Genomic DNA, 21,414 nt, shown 5'->3' with positions numbered 1-21,414 from the left:
ACAGGTCACCTATTATGAATGAGAACATTCTAGAATAAATGTTTATGACAGGCAGATGCCCTGCATGGTATAAAGTAGCAGACATTACTGACTTATACAGCTAAATAATAGTGACTTCAATGTAATTGCTTTGTAAGAGAAGTCTCCAAGTAAGATCTCATGTTTGCAGAACAGTTCAACAAAGTGTTTATTTGTGGGAGAAATTCCACTTAGCCTTCTACAGTAATTAAACTCCCGTGTGCCACTCTAGGACAGATGGCTCAACTATTTAAAACAAATGCTAACCTTTAAGGATAAACTTGTATGATTGAACTCGCGGTACAAATTTGCTTTGAATTTTAATGGAGTGGGACTTTTGGTTCACATATAAAACTGATGTAGATAAATATTGAATATTTTTAAAGGAAAGCGTACATTCTTAATGACAAAAATATCAATCAGGCAATGATTGTTTATGCAATTTGTCAATGTTTCTGGAAGGTTTTGTAAAACCCTTTTCTGACATTTAAAATTATGTTTTCTATTGAATGATTTTGGAATGAGCGATGGGTAGCATATTTTATCTTGCTTTCTTTCCATGCCTTAATATTGGCATGTATATAAAACTTTAAATGAAATTTTCACCTCTTGTCAAATACTAAAGTGTCATCAAAAAGTGTGTTATTGTGTTTGCTAGTGGTATAACCAATACTTCACCCCAAAGACGACTCTCCTTCTGATTAAGAGAAATCAACTAACTTACTCAATGTCAGCTGATTTCAATTCAAAATCATTGTCTTATTCAATGTTCATATTTTAATGGTGTCTTTTCACTGTGATTGTTATCGTCAGGTTTAAAAGGCAATTTTGCCTATTTGAATCTTTAATGATAGAGGTACGAAAAAAAACACATTGTGCAAATGTAATATGTTAACCTCTTTTCATTGCTAGTTTGATATTAAAAGACTGGACATGTTTTTCTTCACACTTATTAAGAAACGATTGTCAGTGGGAAATGAGTGTACTTTAATTTAAAAGAATTTAAATAATAAGTAGTATGATCTCAAGCTGAGTGAAGAAAAAAGTGTTATATATTAATATGGTGGTGATTAAAGTTGGGTTTTTTAAGGGCTGATATGTTTCTCTGTGGTAAAGCACCCGCCTTGCCTGTATGAGGCCCCTGTGTTCAACGCCCAGCAATATCCACACCAAAATGAATTTGAAAAGAACTGGAGAATGAGAGAGCTCAATGGACTGCTAAAATACTTTGCATGCAGGAGATCCAGGTACAAGTTCTTGGCACTACGAGGGCCCCCTAAGAACACCAGTAGTGATCACTAAACACTGAACTGGGAGTGGCCCCCGAGCATTGGCAGGTGTGCTTTGCTCCAAAACATGAAAACTAGATTTTTACTTTATGGGTTTGATTTTGTTTTGGGGTCAGGGACTACTCCTGGTTCTTCACTCAGAGACCACTTCTGGAGTGACTTGGGACACCATATGGGATGCCGGGGATGAAACCTGGGTCAGCCCTGTGCAAGGTAAGCACCCTGCCTGCTGTGCTATCTCTCCAGCTCTGCTTTATGTTTTTTAATGCCTACGCATACTTTGTGCATCTTTGTAATGAGCACTATTCCTCTCATAATTTAAAAAGATGCAGGGGCAAAAGAGATAGTACAGAGGTTAAGGGGCATGGGGCTAACTCCAATTAGATTCCCACTATTGTGTGGTCCCAGAAGCATTGCCCAAAAACACCATGGAATACAGACTCATGAATAGATCCGGAGCATCACTGGATGTGCTCACTCCACCGTCCCAAATGCAAACTAGGGGTCTGCAGATATGATTTAGTGTTAGAGCACTGTTTTAAAGATTTGAGGTCACAAGTTCAATCCCCAATAGCACCCCACATTCCAAATTCCAAGTGAGACCCTCACAGGCCTCTATTGTGAACCCTGGGGCCACAGCAAGTGGGTGTGAGGGGACCAGCATCACAACAACAAGGAAACAACAATGACAAGGAAGAAGGTAAATGCCAACCAAAGTAACAAAATGCATCGGTTATTCCCGAAGAACCCAAGTATAATGTGGTTGAATAGTTTCAGACTGCTCTCCAGGAACACAGGACTCCTCTCTAAGATTTTGCTATAAAGTCCTTTTGCATCTTGATCAACGAACTCTTGGTATTTTCATACTGACTTTTATATTGTCAATCCATAAAAGATGCTCATTTGCATGAGACGTAGTGCAAGGGCAATGTTATCTCAAACACTGTGGCTGTGACATATCTGTTCATTTATGCTTCCATTTTCAAACATGGAAAGCTGACATGATGAAGTAGCTGAAGACTGCTTGGCTGATAGCAACAACCCTAGGATCCAGGACACTTTGGGAGTAGAAACTCGCTGATGGAGGAGATCGCTCAGTGGATTGAACACATGCTTTGCAAGCAAGAGGCCTGAGTTTGACCCATCACACTTCGTGGTCCTCTGAGCATGACTGGGAGTGAACCATGTGCATTGAAGGGTGTGGCTCCCCTCCAAAAACAAAAACAAAAACAAAAAGCCCAGCACAGGTGCTTTCCCAGATACCTGTCACCATCACTATATCTGGACTCACCCCTGTCCCTCAGCTTCTCCTGCATGTCTGAGCAAGCGTTTTGAATTCCAGGTTTGTGCCCTGGGTTACGAACATGATTATTACAGTGCTAATGAACAACGTTCATGGAGAGTTTGAGAAGGGCGGTAGATGCAATTAAACAAAATGCATGTTTCGGGGCTGGAGAGTGAGTCCAATGGCATGTGGCGAACATGGTTCAATCCCCCAGCACCGCATATGGTCTCCAGAAGGCCACCAGGAGTGATTTCTGAGTACAGCCAGATGTAGACCCACCACCAAAAACAAAAACAAAAAAACCTGTCGATCAAAAGAATATTCACATGATAACAAGTTAATGAAAAATTCAAACTTTTAGCACATAAAACAAGCCAAAAGCAAACAAAATTTATTTATTCAAACAATGTCTTGTTTTTACCATACTGCAAGAACAATAGCAGAAGAATAATTTTTTTCTTAAATTTTTATTAGTGAAACACCATGAGGTACAGTTGTAGACTTACAAATTTTTGTGCTTGGGTTTCAGTTATACAATGAGACGGAAGCGGTCATTGAAGCCCTAGCCAATCAGGGCATTCAAGCTCAATACATCAGGATCCTCCATGAGCTGTATTACAGATTCACTACCAGGATCTCACCATTCTACAAAGAAGTAATCATTGATGTCAAGAGAGGGGTTCGGCAGGGTGATACCATTTCCCCGAAACTCTTCAGTGCCACGCTCGAGAACATCATGCGACGGCTGGAATGGGAAGGAATGGGAGTGAAGATAGATGGTTGGCAACTACACCACCTCCGCTTTGCTGATGACATCGTTCTAAGAACACCAAACATCAGCCAAGCAGCACAAATGCCGGCAGACTTTGACCATGAGTGTGGAAAGGTAGGACTACAGCTGAATCATACGAAGACAATGTTTATGAGAAACAGCCTCGTTCCTGACGCCCCATTCGCTCTCAATGGAACGACCATCTCCGAATGCAACAGCTATGTGTACCTAGGTCAAGAAGTCAACATGACAAATGACCTGGCACCCGAGCTGCGCAGGAGGAAGAGAACAGCTTGGAACACCTTCAAGAGCATCGAAGAAATAGCTAAGAGGATGAAGAACCTCCGGCTCCGAGCACATCTCTTTGATTCCACTGTTCTTCCTGCATTAACATATGCCTCAGAGACCTGGGTCCTACGTAAACAGGATGAGAACGCTATATTCGGGTCTCCCAAAGAGGAATTGAAAGAGCTATGCTTGGAATATCACGTTTCACTCAAATGAGAGAAAGAATCCGGAGTTCCGACATCCGTGGATGATCAAGAATCAGGGACGCTGTCTCGTTTGCCAAGATGTCAAAAATCAGATGGGCTGGTCACATAATGAGATTTAAAGATGACCGCTGGACTAGAGCTGTTACTGACTGGATTCCACTGGATGTCAAAAGACCGCGTGACCACCCACCTACCAGATGGTCAGACTCCATCAAGATCATGAACGATCGGTTTGAGGCTCTTCATGTTCCTAGAGCGAATAGACGCCATTGGGCTACACTAGCACGCGACAGGGACAAATGGAAACGTTACTGGCGCCCGCTAGAGCAAATCGACAATTAACGGGAAGTCAAGTGATCAAGTGATTAGTGAAACACCATGAGGTACAATTGTAGACTTACAAATTTTTGTGCTTGGGTTTTAGTTATACTATGATCGAATACCCATCCCTCCACCAGTACCCATTCTACACCACCACCAGTCCCAGTATCCCTCCCTCCCCCCATCCCCCCATCCCACCCTACCTCTGTGGCAAAAATATGGAACGCTTCACAAATTTGTGTGTCATCCTTGCGCAGGGGTCATGCTAATCTTCTCTGTATAGTTCCAATTTTTAGTATATGTGCTGCCAAAGCGAGCACAGAAGAATAATTTTTAATTGATGCATTTCAGATAGAATTCTATTTTGGTTGCCTAATATTTTTAAGTCTAACAAAGCTTTTATTTTTGATTATAATAAGGATACCTACTCAAACTCTAACCAATACCTAACAATAGAAATGATCCACAAATCCCCAAGCCCCTCAACCTCCCAGCTAACTATACTCTTCTAAAACTCTGTGTGCATATGTAGTATAAACACACAATGTTATGTAAATTGAACCATTTGAGGGGACACACCTGGCAGTGTTTGGAGACTACACCTTTCTCTGTAGTACGGGTTCTTTCACAGTGATGCTCAGGAAAACATGTGGTACCAGGATGAAACTCACACCTCCTGCATGCAAAGCAATCTATCTTTTATGCTATATCTCCGACCACAAACTGAACCATTTGATAAACACTCCTTTAGACTTTTACCCCTCAAATAGCTGTGAAGACCTTTGTACGTTAATACAGATGCAGGTCATCCTTTGAAATCACTTGTGGTATTTTATTGATTTTTCTGTACCTGGCTTATTGAACCATTTCCTAGCTGGCGGCTTTTTAGGTTCCTTCTCCCCTTGCTGGTGAACCACAAACCCCATGAACCATATGGCAATTCACTCCACTCCAATATCAGCACACTAGTAGAGCGGGTAGGGTGTTTACCTTATGTTTGATTGACCCGAGTTAGATCCTTGGCAATCCAGATGGTTCCCTGAGCACTGTCATGAGTAAATCTGGAACACAGAAACAGGAGTAAACTCTGAGCATTGTCAGTTGTGACCCTCCAAAAACAAATATATAAAAATATTAACACACTGCCAGCTGAGCTTTGGATATAAAATCAAAGATACGGAATTCCTGGGACCAAGGATGGGCACATTTAAAATTCTGGTAGCTCAGCGGTAGAGCGCTTGTCTTGCTTATGTGAGATCCTGGATTTGATTCCCAGAGTTTCAAAAATAAGTTAATGTGGAATAAAATGCTGGCACACATCTACACGGCATTCCTCAGGAAAGCAGAAGCATTGGTATTGCCAATAACAGTGAGCCAATTCACTCCAACCATTAATTATTCTTGTGAGGCCAAGAATGTGGGAGAGTTCATGCTTCCCATATATAATGCTCTGGATTCAAGATCCAGAACTGAACAAAATCAGACTAAAATGTCTTGGCACTATGCTGTTAGCATACTCTTTAAAATATAATACTTGCCTTGAATCATTTTTACAGGATCTGGGATAGGGAAATAACAACTCTGGGGCAAAATCCAATCAGCATTCCTGCTTTGAAAGGGTTATAAAAGAAGATGAATGCGTGACTATACATAGTCCACAAAAGGGAATTTCTGCTCTCTGCATCTTCACAGAAAGAGGGATTTGGGGTTTTGTCGGGGGAGGGGTTGGAGGTTGAGGCCATACCAGAATGCTTCACTCAGTCACTCCCAGAAGTGCTCAGAGCCCACCACATGCCAGGCCTTAATGCCTGTTCTAGCTCTCCATCCCCAGTAAAAATTTTTACAATCCTGATTTGAAGGATAAAAAGTATCTTCTTCTTGCTAAGACTGGCTTTCCATTGCTTATTTGTCAGTTTGTTTAACATTTTACTTCACTGACACAGTATTTCACACAAAGGAGCACTTCCAATGGGTCAACAATGTATATGTTGGTATTCAGTTATCAAGAGTCCACCGAGCAAGGGTACAGTAGTATTTCAGAGTAAAGCTCTGCCACAGAGACAAGCTTTCATCCTTTAAGAATAATTGATTGATTTGGGCAGCTTTTAGTGCTCTTGGGGTTACCCGCTTTAGTTCTTTCCCCTCATTTCCTCTGTCATGTTGACCTGAAATTGCTCATCAATTCCCCCCCTTCCTTCTTTGGAAGAGTTCCCTGTCTATTCAGGAAAATGTACATTTGGGGATAGTTTTTGCAAGCGTGTTAAGTTTCCCTTGTGTGTGGCATCTCAGGGCATTGAGTGGAAGCCTCAGGAGGACGCCTTGCTGCAAAAGTTTGAGAAATGACAGCAGGTTATATTTTAGTGATGAGAGCGGAGGGAGGATATCACGAACCAGGTGACATTTGGATGGAGAATGGAAACCAGTGGGAGACGAAGCCCTGTAGATATGTGGGTGAAGCGGGAGGGTGATAGTGAGCGTGGGCAATGCACAGAGTTGAGGTGCTGTGTCAGCAGTACTGTTGGAAGGCCTATCTGTTCTAGAAGAAGGGAGAGTTCCAGGAGCCGAAATTAGAAAGGAAGTTGGGCGAAGCTCAGAGAGGACCTAGTGGGCCATGATAAGGATGTTGGATTTCATGGTGATTGCCATGAAATTTTAGAGTATTAGGGCATGACATGAACTGGCATAAGCTTAAGAGTATTACCTGAGACTAATTTTGTTATTTATATGGGTGGGGGGAGGTCTTGGGCCATATCCAGAGTTACTCAGGGCTTGCTCCTGGCTTTGCGCTCAGGAATCACTCTTGATGGTGGTTGGGAACTATACGGGATGTCAGGGATTGAACCTGAGTAGGCCGCATGCAAGACAAGTGCCCTCCCACTGTATCATATCTCTGGCCCCTTTGTTGTCGATTTTAAAATATATTTCCACTTTCACTGCACTCATTTGTGGAGTATAAAACAACATAACATGAGGCTGACACCTAAGGATAGTAGATACATGGGACAGGTAGATTGCTCCATAACTGGAAGCCTGCCTCATGAGCAAAGGGGAGAAGGCAGCTGGAATAGAGAAGGGATCACTAAGAAAAAGATGGCTGGAGGAATCGGTCGGGATGGGAGATGTGTGCAGAAAGTAGATAAAGAAACAAACATGATAACCTCTCAGGGTCTGTATTGCAAACCATAATGCCCAAAAGTAGAGAGAGATTATGGGGAATCATGTCTGCCATGGAGGTAGGGGTAGGGTGGGAAAGGGGGGTATACCGGGGATATCGGTGGTGGGGAATGTGCACTGGTGGAGGGATGGGTGTTTGCTCATTGTGTGATTGTAACCTAAACATGAAAGTTTGTAACTATCTCATGGTGATTCAATAAAATTAAAAAATATATATATATTTCCCCTTTCTTATTATGACCTAGATATATGTCTATTTCCAAATGTCCAGAAAAGTATATTGACCCAAATAACAATTTGTTTGGATGAGTTGGTAGACTGGAGATGAAATCCAAAGCCTTACACATATAAGGCATGTGCTCTACCAGTCAACTATATCCCCAGTCCCTGGTAGTATTTTAATAAACCTTTAAGAATACGTAGATACACGCATGCACACAAACATACAATATACCCATTAAACACAAGGCACACATATAAACATGCTTATATATATGCATATGTACACACATCTACATACCAAACACATATATAGTATATAGTTATGCACATCACACACAGTAGCACATATACACAGCTGTATATACATACACATGTGCATGCATACGCCCATATAGATCTTAAGATCAGGAGGTAGATTGAAAATTGTATCCAGTCATTTGAATCTTTTGAGCAAAAAAATTAATTGAAATTTGTTGGTTCTAATAAATAAAGTCATTGGGGCTCACCTCTCTCAATAGTACAGTGCATGGGTTATGAACTTGTTTTCTGAGATTTACTTTATCTCAAGGCTACTCTAGGGTTGCTTACCTCCGGCTGGTTTTGAAACATTTTTTCCAAGTCTTCATGTTACATTTGAAGTTCAGTTGTAAGGGCCAATTTGCTTTCAGTGCAGCCATGAGGCAAACTGGGATGTTTGGTGGATCCTTTTGGTTAAGGCACATAGAGAGGCTGTGCAGGCCCGATGGACAGGTGTATGTGGCAAGGATTTCTTGCCTCAGGCTGATAGAAAAATTAATTTGGACATAGGTCGGAGTCCTAGGTGTTATGATAAAAAAAAACAGCACCCACCATAGTCACTTTCATTTCTTGCAAATATTCTCCTCACCCAATTCAACAATACTAGTATGTTTGGTCTAATGGGCAATGTACAGTTCTTGCAAATGTGCAATCTACACAGAGAGACTGAAGTCAATACCATGCTTAGGATTTCTCTGACGCTTCTTGGTCTACTCTTCAGTGCCTGCTGAAATAGCTCAGGTTGTCCAGACAGGCAAGAGCTTCTTGGTCTACTATTCAGTGCCTGCTGAAATAACTCATGTTGTTCAGACAGGCAAGACTCTTCCATTTCTTACCACTGGAGCTGCATTACTAATGTAGTAGAGTTGGTGGGTTAACACGGGCAACCAGGCTGTGTTGCAGAGCTACAACACACTGTGTCCTGATGGACTTTCAGGAACTCACAATGTCATGCGACTTGCACTTATGAAAGATGGCTTTATAAAGTTATGCACTGAATCATGAAAGACCTTTCACTATGTGTGTTCAGTACACAACTCTAGAACCCAAGTACCACTGGCTTGTTTTGTGGCCACACCAGTGGTGCTCAGATCTTTTAAATGGCTCTGCAATCAGGGATCAGTCCTTGTGGGGCTTAGGGGACCATGTGGGGTGCCAGGGATCAAATCCAGGTCAGTTGCATGCAAGGCAAGCATCCTAACCGCTGGACTATCTCTTTGGCCCCAAACTCAAGTTCTATTTAAATTTTGATTCTTTTGTGAGGGATTCAGTGTTTTCCCCCTCTAGAGATATTTAGGTTCATTTTCGTATTCCTGGTGGTCTTGAAAATGACCAAGGATGCATTTTAGTCTACTCTTTTACAAAATTGTCTCATTTTTATTTGGTGTATCTTTTCAATACACATGGTCATGTTCTTCACTTCTAGAAAAAAAAACTCCCATCTTTTTTTCTGATATATCTTTGAAAAGTCCCTTCCCTTTTTCTCTAGTCTTTCTTTTGGAGGCTCAAGGGGGTGGGGTGGGGTGAATGAGGTCTCTTGAAGTGATCCTCAATGTCTTTTCTCTTTCACTTTTTTTTCTCTGTGTGTGAATTGCAATTTTACAATAACTGTACATTGCCCATTAAATCAATGATCCTAGAATTATTGGATTGGGTGGGGGAATCATGATCACAATCATCCTGTTGTTCGTCAATTGCCTTGAGCAGGCACCAGTAACGTCTCCTTCTTCCTAGCCCTGAGATTTTAAAGTGCCATATTAAAGGATCTTTCAGGGTTAGGAGAATGAGACCCATCATTGTTACTGGTGTTTGGCATATTGGGTACGCCACGGGGCGTTTGCCAGACTCTGCCGTGTGGGCAGGTTACATTCGGTAGCCTGCCAGGTTGTCCAAAGTAAGAATGAGATGATAAGATGTCGCGCAGCTGCATTCGCTTCCAGGAGCTTGGTTTTGTAGTCTCTGGGTCTTGGCCATTGATAGGATTACCCGGCGCTAGGGGTCAGTAGGTGGGTGTGACCCCTGCCTACTGGAAGATGGAGGATCTGGGTGGAGGATTCTCAGCCCCAATCCGAGCAGGCTTGGAGATCTCAGCCCTGGGACTCGCATGCCTTTGTTCGTCTGCCAGTACCTTCATGCGTGTGGAGAGTGGTCTCAGCATGGTTGTGGCTGGTTCTGGAGGTCTTCGGCTGCCGGGGCTCTGATCGGGGCAGGGAGGGAAATTCAACCCGCCCCCCTCCAAGGGACCCCAGCGAGGACAGCCAGGCATGGGGGCAGGAGACTCTGCACTGTTCTCTTCGCTCTTCTCTTCCCGGGAGCTGGGTTTTGTAGTCTCTGGGTCTTGGCTGTTGATGGGATTACAGGGCGCTGGGGGTCAGTTGGTGGATGTAACCCCTGCCTACTGGAAGATGGAGGATCTGGGTGGAGGATGCTCAGCCCTGATCAGAGCAGGCTTGGAGATCTCAGCCCCGGGACCCGCATGCCTTTGTTCCTCTGCCAGTACCTTCATGCATGGGGGAATATTTGCAAGAAAAAAATGAGATATTTTTACTATACTTTTCTAGAATACCAATATTCTACTACTAAGGGACTATTTCACCACCACCCCCTTTCTTCAAAGTTCCTTTATTCAATCTTCCTCCTTACTCCCATCTGATGACTTGAATTAATCATTAAGAAAAAATAAAGATAGGAGGTCCATTTATTTACTTATTTTTTCACCACACTTGGTGCCGCTTAGGGACTACTCCCAGTGCTGTACTCGGGGAAAGATGAAGTCATGAAATTTGCTTATAAATGGGTAGATAGGGAGAGTATCATGCTAAGTGAAATGAGTCAGAAAGAGGTACAAACATAGAAGGACTGCACTCATTTGTGGAATATAAAATAACATAATATCAGATTGACACCCAAGGACAGTAGACACAAGGGCTAGGAATATTGCTCCATAGTTGGAAGCCTTCCTCATGAGCTGTGGGAGAAGGCAGATGAAATAAAAAAAAGTATCAGTAAGTCAATGATGGCTGGAGGAATTGTTCAGGATGGGAGATGTGTGCTGAAAGTAGATAAAGGCCCAAACGAGATAGCCTCTCTGTATCTGTATTGCAAACCATAATACTCAAAAGTAGAGAGAGAGAGTGTGGGGGAAATTGTCTGCTATAGAGGCAGGGGGAGGGTTGGGAAGGGGGGAATACTGGGGACATTGGTGGTGGAAAATGTGCACTGGTGGAGGGATGGGTGTTCGATCATTGTATGACTGAAACTCAAACAAAAAAGCTTTGTAACTGTATCTCACGGTGATTCAGTTAAAATTAAATTTTAAAAAGTTATCATGGTATAGATCTCCCATGTCTTTTGTTAATATGATTTCTAGAAACGTGATGTTTTTGCATACTATTTTAAATGGGATGGACTCCATGATTGCTTTCTCCTCTGATTAATTCTTTATATGTAAGAATGTGATTGGGTTTTGTGTATTGATATTGTAGCAGACCACTTTTCTGTATTGGTTGTTTCTAGGAGCTTTTCTGTGGACTCTGGGGTCTTCTATGTATATAATCATATCATCTGCAAATAGTGATAATTTGAGTTCTTCTTGTGATAATTTGAGTTCTTCTTGTGATAATTTGAGTTCTTCTCTTACAATTTGTATCCCTTTCATTTGTTTTTCTTTCCTGATTGTTGTAGCCAGGACTTCTAATCCTATGTTGAATAGAAGTGGAGAAGGTGGACATCCTTGTCTTTTACCTGATCTCCAAGGGAATTTTCCAGTTTTAATCATTAAAATGATACTGGATGTAGGCTTGTTATAGATGGTCATTATTATCTTGAGGAAGTTTCCTTCCACCCCTATTTTGTTGAGGGATTTTATCATGAGTGAATGTTGAATCTTTTCAAAGTTTTTCTCGGCATCACTTGATAAAGTCACCTGCATTTTAAAGGTGTTGGTGGAGAGTAGTTGTCATGTGGTTGTTTGTGTGTCTGCATGATTTGAAGTTTTGGGGGTAACTGGTCACACCAATGTCTCCAGGTGCTGCAATGGAGCTCCTAAAACTCCTTATACTCCATAGAGACTAGGGTATTCGGATCATGGCAAAGCTGGATTGCAGCCTTCCAGTACCTGGGATAGGTGTCTGGGAGAGTTTTGTCTGTGGGTCCTACACTGGAGTTCCCCAAACTCCTTCTAAGCTGCACCAGTAGGGACTAGGGGATTTATGTCAGGGCAGATGGGTTGCCTTCTGGTACCTGGGAAAGGTGTCTGGGAAACTTTTTCTTTCCTCCAATTTTTGATGGGATTGCTATATTTTTTCCTTGTTTTTCTCTTTAGGCTTCTTCAACCAGTGCTCAGAGTTTACTCCTGTTTCTGTGCTCAGGGGTCATTCCTGGCAGGGCTCAGGGGACCATATGGGATGCCAGGGATTACTTGTGTGGGCCAAGTGCGAGGCAAGGGCCCTACCCACTGTACTATTGCTCTGTCTCTTGTTTTTTCCCTTGCAAAGTTTTAGCAGTGCTTTATATATCTTGGGTATTAACCTTTTTTCAGGTGAATGGTAGTAAAAATATTTTCTCACAGTCTGTGGCATGCCTTTTTATTTTGCCCATTCCTTTTGCAGTGTAGAAACTTTTATATTTGTTTTCCAATATTTATTTATTTATTTCATTTTTAATTAATCACCATGATATACAGTTTCAGACTTTATTTTCCTTTTTCTTTTAAAAATTGAATCATTGTGAGATATACAAGTTACAAAGTTATTCATGACCTAATCTCAGTCATCCAATTGTCCCACACACATCACTTCACCAGTGCACATTTCCATATAGTCCCTTAAATTTTGCTTTGCTTCTGTGTGCTTGGTTAATGACACTGAATCACTGAAGATACCTGTAGGTTCAATAACATGACATGTTATACCTATGGCTTTTTTTCAGTATAAATTATGAGGTCTGATGTGATATCAAGGTAGTAAGGTTTTTTTTTTTTGCTTTTTGGGTCACACCCAGCGATGCTCAGGGGTTACTCCTGGCTCATGCACTCAGGAATTACTCCTGGCAGTGCTCAGGGACCATATGGGATGCTGGGAATCAAACCCAGGTCGGCCATGTTGGCTGCACGCAAGGCAAATGCCCGCTCCAGCCCCTAGTAAGTTTTATTTTTGTTTAATATTTTGGAGTTTTGGGGCAATACACAGCTGTTCTCAAGGCTTACTCCTGTCTCTGCACTCAAGAATCACTTCTGGCAGACTTGAGGGACCATATGGGATGCTGGGCATCAAACCTGGGTATGACATGTGTAAGGTCTGTGTCTTTTCTGCTGTCCTATCTCTCCAGCCCAATATTAAGGTCTTCAATCCATTTTGATTTGACTTTGTGCATGGTGTTAGAAAGGGATCTGAGTTCATTTTTTAAAAATGTGACCAACAAGTTTTCCCAACATCAACTGTTGAAGACACATTCCTAGCTCCATTTCATACTTTTTGCTCAGTTGATAAAATATGTAAAACTTCATGAATTTGTGTGTCACCCTTGTGCAGGGGCCATGCTAATCTTTGTATCATTCAAAATTTAGTTGTATTTGTTGCCAAAGTGAGCAAAAATTGGGGGTTCTTTTTAACTGCTCATGCAATTCCTGCAGGGGGATGACAACTGAAGACTTACCTGGCAGCATTTGCAACATTGAGGGTTGGGGGAGGATAAATCTCCCAAAGGGAGATCTGAAAGGTACATCATAATTTCTGCAACTCACCTAGCTGCCCCAGAGAGCAGGGAACTGGAACTACTTACACAGTTTCTGTTCCTCTCTTCTCAACTCAGCCTGCAGTGACAGCAAGGTGGTAGCTGAAAATTGGCCCATCAATGGGATTGGGTGGAGGCAGTCCCGATGGGGCTGCTTCTAGGGGTGTTCAAGGAACCTTGGAGTGTTGAGAATCAAACAGGGCTCTCGTAAAGCATTGCACTCCAGCTCTTCGACCTATCAGCCTGGCCCCCTGGTGTGGGTCTTAAAACATTTTTACCAGTCACAGATGACTCCAGGAACTTGGCATCTGATTATTCCTTTTTTATATTATTGTTTATGGATTAATCATGACTGATATTTTCTGGTGTATAAACAATAAGCATTGGGGATTGTCACTCAGTAGTAAAGCACATGCTTTACCTGTGTAAGGGCTGGGTTAAGTGAATTAATGGCATTGCATAAACACTCTAAGCAATCAGGAATGCCATTCCTTGTGTGTGGAGGGCTCTTCCAGAGCAGTGCTCTGTGGGTTTGAAGGCCTAAAGAGTTCAGTACTCTGTATAGTGATGCAGTTCTCCGAGAGCCTAGCGGTGCTGGGGGACACCATGGCCACTTGAACAGTGCTTCAATACATCCAGGACAACACTTCAAGATGGTTGGGGGACCCTAAACTGAACTTGGCCCTCCACGTGCTAGGAATACCCTCCAGCCCTTTGAGCTGTCTCCCCATCCCTCACTGCTGTCTTTAAAGCTTTCCCTCCCTGGAATTCTGTCTGTTACGTCAGTGGGTTTTTTTCCCACTTAGCCATCTATCCTGCTTTCACCTTCCAAATACCAAAGGGCCAGGTGCTGTTTTAGGTGATAAATATACACTGTGAACCAGACATAAACTTGTCTGTATCCTGGAGCTTCTGTGCTAGGGAAGGAAGTTAGATTATAAATGAATAAATATGGAAATAAAGAACAGAATTCTTTTTTGGCAGTGTCTGGGATCAAACCCAGATATATCACATACTAGGCATGTGCTCTATAATGAGTCACATTTCCAACCCCAAAATGGAATTTTTATTTATTGGGGGTGGGATGGGCCATATCCAGTGATGCTTCGATGTCACTCCTGGCTCTGTGCTCAAGGATCATTCCTAATAGCAATGGGGGGACCATATGCAGTGCTGGGAATTGGACACAAAGTTGACTGCATGCAAATCAAGTGCCTTAATTCCTTATATCTCTTGCTCCAAGAATGGAATTTTCATATTTAATCTTTGGGGAAATATTTTTATTTAGGCACTGTGATTTAAAATTGTGTTCATACTAGATTTTCAACTGTGTTCATACTAGATTTTCCAACACCAGTCCCACCACCAGGGTCAGCTTCCCTTTACCAATGCCTTTGTTTCCCTCCCACCCATCCCTCAGCACCTACCTCCTTAATAGGCACACTTAAAAAGCTTATTTGTGGTCATTGGAGGTGGGAGACAACACCTGGTGGTGCTCAGGGCTTACTCATGTCTCTGCGCTCAGGGATCACTTCTGACGATACTCAGGGCACCATATGTTGGTGCTGAGGATCAATCCCAGGTATGCCGCATACCTTACAAACTGCACTATCTCCCCGGACCAGAAAATAAATGATTTTATTTAATATTAAGGAACCATGATTCATAGTTGTTGAGTTTCTGGTATAGAATGTTCTAGCATGAATCCTAACACTAATATAGACATTCCTCCATCAAAGTCCCCAGATTCCCTACCACCCCTACCACCCCCGGTCTGCCTCCTTGACAGGCACATTTCAAAATTCCATTGTTATAGTTTGTATTTAATTATTATAATATTGTTGACTCTCTAGTTTAAATATGTTTAAATATTTAAAGATTAGTTGTTGCAATTTCTGTCTCAGACTTGCAGTAGTTATGGCTTTATGGTTTAGATAGATACATATGTCACACTTCCAAACCACACTTCCAAACCAACGCCCCCACCCTTGCCCCTTTACCTCCTATCTGCTTTTTCATCCCCTAATATTTCTCTTCTTGTTCTTCTTCTTATTTTTTTCTTGCTCTTTTTGTTCTTCTTGTTATTATCCTCATTCTTGTTCTTCTTGTTCTTGTTCTCCTTGTTCTTCTCCTTGTTGTTGTTGTTGCTGTTGCTGTTGTTGTTGTTGTTGTTCTTCTTCTTCTTCTTCTTCTTCTCCTCTTCCTCCTCCTCCTCCTCCTCCTCCTCCTCCTCCTCCTCTTCCTCTTCTCCCTCCTTCTTTTACTCCTCCCCTGAGGAGGCTCAGGGATTATTCCTATCTCTACACTCAGGAATTAATCCTGGTGGTGCTCAGGGAACCATATGGAATGCTGGGATCCAATTCCGATAGGCCACGTGCAAGGCAAATCCCTCCTGCTGTACTATCGCTCCAGCCCCAGCCTTCTTACTTCTATATTCTAGAGCCAGGGTTTTCCATATTTTATACCTTGCATGTCCATGTCTTGTTAACCTATATACCATATATAAGTGTGGTCATCTGATATTTGTCCTTCTGACTTATGTAACATGAGATACTCCAGTTCCATCCAAGTTTTAGAGAACTGCATAGTTTCATTATTCTTTGTGGCTGCAGAGTAAGGAATGGCATTTATAAAAGCTTTCTTTTGTTGTTGCTATTATTTGTGGGGGCTCCATCCTGGGCTACTGGGAGTGAAGCATGCAATGCCAGGGATGGAACCCAGGACCTCAAACATGCAAGGCATGTACTCTGACACTATAGTCAGACTCTTGGACCCTAAAACATCATCCTTGGTCACTCTGTTCATACAGAGTGATTGATGAAGCATATGGCAGTTTTGAGTAGTGATCTAGAAAGATATTTCTGCAGAAATGCACATTTGATCAGAAAGTTTAATGCAGAATAGGAGTCAGATCTTTTAGTAATGGGCTGAAGAAGAGGAAATGTCATGGTCACAAGGGTAGAAAAAGATTGTCACCGCAGCAAAGGGCAGCAGGTGATTGAGAGGTAGAAGATGAGTTTGGTCAGGAAGACAGGGGGTACGCCAGTTTAAAAACCTTGGCCTCACTCAGGGCCAGACAGGGGCAGAATCTGGGCAAGGCTCAGAAGCCCAGGAAAGCTCAGGTTTAGGCGGGGCTCAAAAGCCCAGGTAGGGCTGGAGCGGTGGCACAGTGGGTAGGGCGTTTGCCTTGCACGTGGCCGACCCGGGTTCGATTCCCAGCATCCCATATGGTCCCCTGAGCACCGCCAGGGGTAATTCCTGAGGGCAGAGCTAGGAGTGACCCCTGTGCATTGCCGGGTGTGACCCAAAAAGCAAAAAAAAAAAAAGCCCAGGTAGTGACAAGGTACTGAGCACAGGAGTCTCACCCCCATGCACGTGGCCATGGCTGGGGACTAGGAAAGCCAGAAGAGGAAGACAGGAACTGCTGGGGTATATTTGGGAGGCCCAGTGACTAGTCTTTCCAATGTGCATGTGGCTGGATTCTAAGGAAAGTATCTATGAGAGAGCATGGCGCAGGGCAGAACCTGGCCATCATTCATAGGAGGTGAGTAGATAGTGTGGGACAGGACTGGTGATGTCATTCACAGGTAAAGGAGAGACCTGGACATCTGGATAGGAACCTAAGCTATGAGCATTATCTGTACAATAAAATAACTTTCAATCTTCAGAAAAAATTAAGAAAATTAAAACCTTAGCCTCTCAGTCACGGTTTTCCTTGAGGGTAAACACCCTTACCACCAGAAGGGGTGTAATGTGTGTGTGTCTGTGTATTTGTACATGCACATGCATTTCTCTTGGAATATATATACACACACACACATATATATATATATATATATATATAGAGAGAGAGAGAGAGAGAGAGAGAGAGACGACAGAAATTGAATTCAAGGAATTGGCTGGATTGGCAAATAAACTCTTTCTCACAAGAACTGTATTTGTTGTTCTATCAAAGATTTTCAGATGACTGAATAATACCATCCAGGTCTTCAAGGACAGTTGACTTTGCTTTAAGTCAGTGGGTTGTAGATGTGAACCTCATGGACCAAATCATTCACTCCAATACCCAGCTGAGTGATTGAATAACCATAGCCTAGCCAAATGGGCATAAAAAAGTGACCATCAGTGTAATATACTTGAAACATTTAGTTATCCTTGTCAGATACTAAAAATAGTACACATTCTTACTTTTTTATTGGTAGAGATTTTGTAGTTTGCAGTGCTGAGATCTCCATACTGTTTTCGATAGAGGATGAATCAGACCACTTTCCCACTAACAATGCAACAAGGGTTTCTTTTTCATGACATCCCCAACACCCTTTGTTCCAGTTGTTTTGATATATGCTATTCCCATTGTTGTGAGATATTTCATTGTTGTTTGGATTTATATTTGCTCCAAAATAAGTGATTATGAACACCTTTTTATCTGTCTACTGCTTATCCATGTATCTTCTTCAGGTGACTATTTATCATGTCCCATTTTTTGACAGGGTTATTATTTTTTGTTTTTGTTGTTGAACATTGTGAGTGTTTTATTTATCTTGGATATTAGTTCCTTATCTGATGTATACTGTGCAAATATTTTCTGTTTTTTCTTTTTGGATCACATCTGGCAATGCAAAGGGGTTACTCCTGGCTTTACACTCAGGAATTACTCCTGGTGGTACTCAGGGGACCAGATGGGATGTTGGGAATCGAACCCGGGTTGGCCGCATGCAAGGCAAACACCCTACCCGCAATACTAGCCAACAAGTCCCCATATTTTCTCCTGAAGTAAGAATAGAGCTTCCATAAGACCAAGAATTTGTTTCAAGAACACAAAAATATTTTTTTTAATTTTATTAGTGAAACACCAAGAGGTACAGTTGTAGACTTACAAATTTTTGTGCTTGGCTTTCAATTATACAATGATTGAGTACCCATCCCTCCACCAGTGCCCATTTTCCACCACCACAGATCCAGTATCCCTCCCACCCATCCCCCCATCCCCCCTGCCTCTGTGGCAGGGCATTCCCTTTTGTCCTCTCTCTCCTTTTGGGTGCTGTGGTTTGCAAAAGAGGCATTGAGTGGCAATCATGTTCGATCTAATAGTCTACTTTCAGCATGCTTCTCCCATCCTGGGAGGATCCTCCTAACACCCTTTATTTGGTGCTCCCTTCGATACTATCATTTTTCTTTGTGTGTGACACAAAAATATTTACTTGAAAAGTTATATGCACACCTAAGTTCATTGCAGCACTTAATTCAATAGCTAGGATGTGGAAACAACCCAAACGTCCAATGACAGACTAATGCATAAATGATTTGTGATATACATACACAGTGGAGTATTATGGGATGAGAAAGCATTATGTTAAGCAATATCAGTCAGAGGGAGAAGGATAAAATGTCAGATAATCGCACTCATCTTTGTTATATCGAGAAACAAAGAAGGGAACCAAATGAGAATGAACCTTTGGATTTTTATTACAAAATTGAGGTTACTTAGTTTTAGGTATTTGGGAGAAGAAAGGGGGTCCAGAACTAGAACAGACAGTAGTGGAATCTTGAGTACTTTAGTTATGGTAAAGGTGCATCACTTTGCAATTCAAGTGTATTAATTTTGAGCCAGACGGTTGGTACAGGGATGGAGGCACTTGCCTTGCATGTGACTGGCCAACTCTGGTTCAATTCCTGGTACTTTGTAGTCCCCCAATCAGCTCCAGGATTGATCCCTAAGCAGAAAGCCAGGAATAGTCCCTGGGGACAAGTGTGCAACCCCCAAACAAAAAAAGTATAGTTGTTAACACTATTGTAATCATATTACCTAAACTACACTTAAAAGTCGTATGCATTTTTAAAATAATTATTTTCTAAGGCTTAGAGTAGCTGTGTGAGGGGCTCCAAGAGCGGGCTGGCACAAGAGCAGCAAAGCTTTAGGATGAGAAATATGAGAATCATGGATGGGAGACCCTTCTCTAGCAGAATTGGGATTTCTTTTCTTGGAATTTTATTCGTATTCCCAGAGAAGTGTGGGGAGAAAGGAGCGACTGTTCCACACTGTGCCTTTGCAGAAACCTTCGTGTTTTTAGTCCCAAATCTCACACTTGCCCTTCACCTATCTGGCAGTGACAAATACCAAGAATTTGCAGGACCTGCCAGGCTGCAAATTCTGTTCCTCTGAGCCCCCCCACCCCACCCCACCCCACGCCACCCAAGTGGATGCTCTCTTTCAATGAATCACACTTTTGTCCACTTTGCGCTTCCCAAACGGGGTTGAAAACACTCACCCTTTCAGAGACTCTCCCTTATTCTCTGCATCTTCGTGGATTTGAAATACTTTTTAAAAAAAAGGAAACATAGGGTGAGCTTTTAGAACTAAAAAGAAAATGAATAGTGCATTCCACATGCAATTTCAAAACCCTCAGTGTCCCTCTTACAAAGTCTTCCTGCTTCAGCACTAGGGTGGAGGCAGGGAAAGGAGACTTTATTTGCATCTTACCAACTGCTGGGCCCTGGCAGGGGTCTGCAAAAGCAACAGCTGGAAGCAGCAGCAGAGATGGTGGCTGAGAGCCAGCCCATAGTTGCACAGTGTTTAGATTGTGATTGGTCTGCAGGGTCAGGCCTGTGACTCCGGGGTATGCTCTTGGTGGTGGAATTCTCTTCCAGCTGTGAGGGTAACACCAAGTCAACCCAGACACCGGTGTTTTATTAAGAATGCGGACATGATTATCATCTCCTTCCCAGTATGAAAACATGTTGTTCTTCTTCAGGGAGGCCTGGATGAAACTGTTCTGTCTTCCTGGCTTGAATGTCTCCTCCAGACAGGACTACTGAGAAAGAAGATCCTGGAGAGAATGAATAATCACAGAAGGAAGGAAAGGCTCTTAAGACATCTGGCCTGCGGGGGTGTGGGGGCGACTAAAACCCCATGGGAAGGGGGGCATTCCAGTCCGTCCTTCACGCCCTACCGAGGTCACCAGTTGCCCCCCATGAGCGGCTCTCCAGCACGGCCACAGCCCCAGAAGCACAAGGACTTAATGCAGAACCCGGCAGCTTGGAGCAGAAAAGTGAACGGACTATGCATTAATCCAGGCCATCATGTCTGTCCGGAGGGGAAAGGGTGTTGCCCCAGTCGCCCTCTCCTCTCTGGAAAGAAAGATGGCGGCCGCATGGGAGCCTTGTGGACAGCAGGTATGAGCCGGGGGTGTGGGGGCAACTAAAACCTCATGGGAAGGGGGGCGTTTTGGTCCGCCCTTCATGCCCTACCGAGGCCACCAGTTGCCCCCCACGAGCGGCTCTCCAGCACGGCCACGACTCCAGAGCACAGAAACCAATTTCTTAACTATCTGACTTTCAGTAGAAATACTTCCAGGGTCAATAAGTAAAATAGCAGAAATCCAAAACCAACATTTAATTCTTGAACCCAGCTGTAGAAAGCAAATCACTTCACAATGCTTTGTCAGCATGTCTGATTTGGGGGGGGGGTAAACTCTAAATAATAGTGGTGAATCTTTTATTGAAACAATGAATCTAATCAAAGCAGATAGAGTGTTAACTAGAATTCATCTGCCTCACAGGGACTGGGAGGGGTGGGGTGTGGGGTTTTATTGGGGTTCTTCATGGTAAAAAATAAGTATTGGTAAAGGGAAATGTGTTTGATATTTGCATGACTGAGACCTAAACCTGAAAGCTTTGTAACCTTTCCCACAGTGATTCAATAAATAAATAAATAAATAAAAAGAAGTAGATGCAGAAGACCCTTGAAAAACTAAGAGAAGTAGAAAAAAAAGACATCTGGCCTGAATAAAGGTGGAAAAGAAGCAGAAA

The 21,414-nt window shown here is 42.6% G+C and overlaps 2 non-coding genes across 2 annotated transcripts; both read right to left on the bottom strand.

The window, feature by feature from the left end:
* Positions 1-4,391: 4,391 nt before the first annotated feature.
* LOC130038477 (U6 spliceosomal RNA) lies at positions 4,392-4,499 on the bottom strand. Its single transcript, XR_008794705.1, has one exon. It is a non-coding gene; the product is annotated as a U6 spliceosomal RNA (small nuclear RNA).
* An 8,859-nt stretch (positions 4,500-13,358) lies between these two features.
* LOC130038491 (U6 spliceosomal RNA) lies at positions 13,359-13,463 on the bottom strand. Its single transcript, XR_008794717.1, has one exon. It is a non-coding gene; the product is annotated as a U6 spliceosomal RNA (small nuclear RNA).
* Positions 13,464-21,414: the final 7,951 nt, after the last annotated feature.

This window comes from Sorex fumeus, unplaced genomic scaffold, assembly GCF_029834395.1.
Source record: "Sorex fumeus unplaced genomic scaffold, SorFum_2.1 ptg000075l, whole genome shotgun sequence".
Lineage (NCBI taxonomy): Eukaryota > Metazoa > Chordata > Mammalia > Eulipotyphla > Soricidae > Sorex > Sorex fumeus.
This window is presented reverse-complemented; position numbering and strand designations above follow the sequence as displayed.